Raw genomic sequence first — 6,000 nt, forward strand, 5'->3', positions numbered from 1 at the left:
AAAAATTCATATGGGTACAGTGTTGCATGACCGCGCAATTGTCATTCAAAGTGTGATAGCGCTGAAAGCTGAAAATTGCCCTGGACAGGAAGGGGGGAAAGTGTCCGGACAGGAAGTGGTTAAAGGGCAAAACCAATTTTGAGAAATTGCGCCGTTCGCCCTCACGGTGGCCATACACGCTTTCATAAACAATCAATTTATTTTCTGATCTCTCCTGATAGAAATAATCGATCCATAGTCAACCTAATCAATCAATATGCCACACACAGGGAAGTAGATTTTGACCGAGCATTGGAAGATACAGGCTAGGGGCGGACTGACCAGTTGAGCACTCGGGCACTGCCCGAGGGCCCGGAGTCAGTAGGAGGGCCCATGAGATGCCCCTGGTACCTTTTCATAGGCTTTTTTGGGTGTGGTTTGAGTTTCGGCGAGGACACAGGGGCCTCATGATCCCCTTTTGCCCGGGTGCCCCATGAGTTGTCAGTCCGCCCCTGATACAGGCATACGTTTTTTGTTACATTGTTGTTTCCACCATGCAATCTTGTAATCTGATCGATGGAAATCGATTCATGACAAAAGCATCTGATGCAAAACGATTGATCATTTTCTACCCTGAATGATACACTCTGATCTAAGTCTAAATCTATCAGAAGGGATATTATGGCTATTCGACTGATTGCAGTTCAATTGTTTTGATCAATTGCAGATTGATTGGATAGTAAAATCGATGCATGTATGGCCACCATAACACTCTTGCATGCTCTTGCGTGATTGGTGACAGGTACACTTTAGATCGTTCAGTCTGCCATACACTTAATGATCTGATTTTCCTATCCAGACCCAGATAAAAAAAATGTCAATGAAATCAATCTTTTTGATCATTTATAGATTCAATCATATTGGTCAACCGTTCGATCTGATCGTTATCTGTATGTCCACCATTCGGTGTACAGGCGTTCTTCAAATCAGACTTGGGAATGCTGGGACTTTTAGTTCTTGTACCTTTCTGGGCATTGAACTTTGACGTGTTTGTCACACGTATTGACACACGTGGGAATGCTGGGACTTTTAGTTCTTGTACCTTTCTGGGCATTGAACTTTGACGTGTTTGTCACAGGTGTTGACACACGTGGGAATGCTGGGACTTTTAGTTCTTGTACCTTTCTGGGCATTGAACTTTGACGTGTTTGTCACAGGTGTTGACACACGTGGGAATGCTGGGACTTTTAGTTCTTGTACCTTTCTGGGCATTGAACTTTGACGTGTTTGTCACACGTGTTGACACACATGGGAATTCTGGGGCTTTTAGTTCCCTGGCATCTAAGGCTAGGTTTACTTCTAGCGTATTGTGAACGGTTTTTTTTTTTTTGCGCATTTTCACATTACTCACAACAAACGCACCAAGGAAGCTCTTGTACCTTTCTGGGTATTGAGTTTTGACGTGTTTGTTACACGTGTTGACACACCTGGAAATGCTGGGACTTTTGGTTCCTTGGCATCTAAGGCTAGGTTTACACTTAGTGTATTGTGAAAGCGTGTTTTATTGACGGAGTTTTGCGCTACGCGCAACAAATGCACCAGTAAAGCTCCTCTACCTTTCTGGGTATTGGGTTTTGACGTGTTTGTCACACGTGTTGACACACATGGGAATGCTGGGACTTTTGGTTCCTTGCATCTGAGGCTAGGTTTACACCTAGTGTATTGTGAACATGCTTTTTTTTTTTTTTTTTGCACGTTACGCGCAACAAACGCACCAAGGAAGCTCTTGTACCTTTCCGGGCATTGAACTTTGGCGTGTTTGTCACATGTGTTGACACACATGGGAATGCTGGGACTTTTGCTTCCTTGGCATCTAATGCTAGATTTACACCTAGCATATTGTAAATGCACTTTTGTGCGCATTTTCACATTACTCGCAACAAACGCACCAAGGAAGCTCTTGTATATTTCTGGGCATTGAACTTTGGCGTGTTTGTCACATGTGTTGACACACGTGGGAATGCTGGGACTTTTGGTTCCTTGGCATCTGAGGCTAGGTTTACACTTAGTGTATTGTGAAAGTGTGTTTTCTTGACGAATGTTTGCGATACGCGCAACAAATACACAGCAAAAGCTCCTGTACCTTTCTGGGTATTGGGTTTTGACGTATTTTTCACACGTGTTGACACACATGCGAATGCTGGGACTTTTGGTTCCTTGGCATCTGAGGCTAGGTTTACACTTAGTGTATTGTGAAAGTGTGTTTTCTTGACGAATGTTTGCGATACGCGCAACAAATACACAGCAAAAGCTCCTGTACCTTTCTGGGTATTGGGTTTTGACGTATTTTTCACACGTGTTGACACACATGCGAATGCTGGGACTTTTGGTTCCTTGGCATCTAAGGTAAGGTTTACACCTAGCATATTGTGAATGCGCTGTTTTGCACATTTTCATGTTACGTGCAACAAATGTACCAAGGAAGCTCCTGAACCTTTCTGGATGTTGGGTTTTGGCGTGTTTGTCATACATTTTGACACGTGACAATGCTGGGACTTTTAGTTCCTTGGCATCAAAGGCTAGGTTTACACCTAGTGTATTGTGAACGCGCCTTTTCTTGATGCATTTTCACGCTACGCGCAACAAATGCACCAAAAAACTCCTGTACCTTTCTGGGTATTAAGGATTGACGTGTTTGTCACACGTGTTGACACATGCAGAAATGTGCATCTGCTTGCTGCGTTTTGGGGTGTCATAAACAACGAATAAGCGCAACATGCATTTTTCACAGAATGCTCAAGTGTTAACGGAGTCCAAGGTGTTTCTGTGAATGCGTGCAAAATCCTGCTACGCACTTTGCATCACATTCATAGGGCAGCCAATTGATGCATGTAGACCCAAACGGAAATGCACGTTTTGGGGTGTCATTAACAACGAATGGTACCATAAGCGTGACATGCATTTTTCACCGAATGCTCAAGTGTTAAAGGAGTCCAAGGTGTTTCTCTGAATGCGTGCAAAATCGCGCTGCGCACTTTGCATCACATTCATAGGGCAGCCAATTGATGCATGTAGACCCAAACGGAAATGCATGTTTTGGGGTGCCATTAACAACCAATGGCACCGCAAGCGCATGCTTCACAGAACACTCAGATGTTAGTGGAGTCTTTTTTGCGTCACACGCATAGGGCAGCCCATTGATTTCACTGAGCTTTCCCTACGTGCGACAAACATAAGTCATGTACGCGATGAGCTTTTAATCGCGCATTTTGCCACCTTTTGACACCTGCTTCTTTCACACAACAAACGCAAATCTTTTTTTGCCGTGTTTGGGATGCCATTACTATGAATGGCAATGCAAGGGCGACGGGCAGCTTTTCGTGCGTTTTGCAAATGGGTGCAAAGCTGCGCGCTTTTTTTTTTATGCGCGCTCACGGAGCGCTAAAGTGTGAGTGTGGCCTGAAAGTTCAATAGATGTGCATGCGTTGCGTGAGTGATAGGAGTTCTGCACATATCATTCGTCAATTGAGATAATAAATAGATACAATGTAAACATTCTATATAATATCGATACAATAACATTATTGATACAATATAATAATAGTGATGACACAACAGAAGAACATTGTGGATACAAAATAATAATATGGATACTAAATAATAACATTGATACAAAATAACATCATCGATACAAAATAATAACAATATGGATACAAAATAATAACATCGATACAAAATAATAACAATATGGATACAAAATAATAACATTGATACAAAATAATAACAATATGGATACAATATAATAACAGCACTCACGGCACCACACGCCTCATACACTCCATGGGATCATCCAACAAGGATCCGTCAGCCACAGTAACCAATCAAATGTCCCTTCGCGCAGTCAATCAGTGACACACACATTCTGATTGGCCGTCACAGTCTAGTGCTCTCCATCATATTAAATATACCTATTAACCCCCAAAACCCCAATCCCTTCACATCGATACATCACACGCCTATCGGCGTCCGCAGACTTGACAGCGTTCTAATGAAACGGATGAACCCGCCGCCATGCAAAAAGGGGCTCATTCAGTATGGCATGCCAAAACGAACCACGAGTCAAAGCGACCAATCAAATTTCAGTTTGCAGAAGCCGACACTGCGAACGATCAATCCTGATTGGTGGCTCTTAATATGGATGCCTTGTATGACTTCATACGGCGACAACACACACATGTAGCAGGGTAATAAAGCTGAATTCTCATTGGTCGTTGTAAATTATTGCATGCAGAATGGGGGGGGGGGGGTATATAGCTATGACCTCATGATTATATTTGTGACATCAGTTGACCCTTGAATGTATGTATAGAACAAAGACAATTTACGTCAGAATTAATGATGGCTGCGCGCTAATGTGCGAACGAACGCACACATGAACAATTTGTGTGTACTGCACAGCTACCTATGTCAGCACCAGACAGAGAAGTGAGCTGGGGGGGTGTGGGGTGTGTGCAGAGATCCCACAGGAGGGGGTGTGTACGTATGTGTGAACCTTTGTATGTGTTCAATGTCTCGTACATGCGTTCCCGTGACCTCATGCATGGCGTGTGCCCTGTGGTGTGTGCACAGCGAGTTGCGTGTGTGTGCGCGCGTGTGTGTTTAACCCCCCCCCCCTCCGGCTGGGTCAGCTCACATGTGTGTGCGTGCGTGTAAACCTCAACCTCGGCTTCCCTATGGAAGGATCCAGAACAAACACAGCGGCACCCACCTAACAAAAGAGACGTGGGCGCCCCGGCGGCTGGGGGGGTTGGGGTGGGCGTTGGGAATCGAGCCGCGGCGGTCTCCCCCTCTCCTTTAAATCTGCAGCGTTCCAGGAGCGGTCGGAGAGGCTCGCCATCCGGGGCCGGACCGAACATTGCCTCCGGAGCCCCGATGGATCATGGCGATGGATGGATTCCCCGCAGGCCGAGGAGGATCGGAAGAGAGCGAAAAGCAGCCGGCGACGCGGCGGCCACGACAGAAAAACCTTCTTTTTTTTTCTTTCTTTTTTTTTTTCCTTTTTTTTTTATCCGTTGTGCAGTGAAAATCCCACAAAAGACGAAAATTTTTTTAACCTCCTCTCTCCCCCCCCCTCCTCCTCCTCTCCAACTCCCTCCCCCCTCCTCCTGCTGGCTCCGCCTCCTCCTCCTCTGTGGTCGCCTCCTCTCTTTCTCTGCGTCTGGCTGACTCTATCTCTTTCCTCCCTCTTGTTTCGTTCCTACAAAATGCAGGCGAGCGAAGGCGAAAGCGCGATACGGTCGGACGCGGGCGGAAAATGGAGGCTGCGAAAAAAAAAGTTGTCTTTTTTTTTTTTAGGGGACATCCCTTTAATTAGGAATAGCAGAGAGGGAGATGGGGGGAGGAGGGGAGAGAGGTCATGGTGACAGAGTGCTGCCCTCGCCGCTCCCCCTCCTCCTCCCCCCAGCCCCCCCCCCCTCTGCTCTTCCTGTACTTTCTAGCACAAAAGGGGGGGGGGAGGTTGGATCTATCCGCAGGACTGGAGAGAAAGTAACTGTGTGTGTGCTCAGGCTTCCACAGCCCGGCTGGTGTGCGCGGACGCAGCCGCCGGCCTATTCCGTAAAGCCAAGACGTAACTTGCGGCGACCGATTCGAAATTCGCGACAATTCGGTTTCAAAGCAGCTTTTGGGGCTGGTCTCCAAAATCCATTGGCCAATACAAAGAGCAGGGATAAGCGCATTTGCGAGTTTTTATTTCCCTGAAATTTCGGCACAGGTCAGGCGATTTGGCAAAATTTGCAAAAAATGCATTGGAATCCATGAGAAAGGTTAAATCAAGGTAGTTTCATGGGTTTAAGCTGACCATATACTATACAATCCGATTACACAATCTCCTTTAAGACGGCCATACACTGTACAATCTGATTGCACAATTTCATTTATGGTGGCCGTACGCTGTTTGATAAATGATGAATCTTCCTTTCTGCTCAATCTCTTGTGTTAGGAATAATCGATCTATAGATG

The 6,000-nt window shown here is 45.7% G+C and overlaps 1 protein-coding gene across 3 annotated transcripts in view; it reads right to left on the minus strand.

Annotated features, from left to right (window-relative positions):
- Positions 1-5,118, minus strand: part of ATN1 (atrophin 1) — a 72,964-nt gene extending 67,846 nt beyond the window's left edge. For 2 of the 3 annotated variants that reach the window (XM_089662935.1, XM_089662936.1), the window contains exon 1: positions 4,748-5,118. The gene's annotated coding sequence lies outside the window, so the exon portion shown is untranslated. The remainder of the gene's footprint in view (positions 1-4,747) is intronic. The other variant, XM_089662934.1, reaches the window with a different exon arrangement.
- Between the last annotated feature and the right edge of the window lie 882 nt (positions 5,119-6,000).

Source organism: Staurois parvus, unplaced genomic scaffold, assembly GCF_062004578.1.
Source record: "Staurois parvus isolate SC_StPar_1 unplaced genomic scaffold, SC_StPar_1.0 ptg001590l, whole genome shotgun sequence".
Taxonomy (NCBI): domain Eukaryota; kingdom Metazoa; phylum Chordata; class Amphibia; order Anura; family Ranidae; genus Staurois; species Staurois parvus.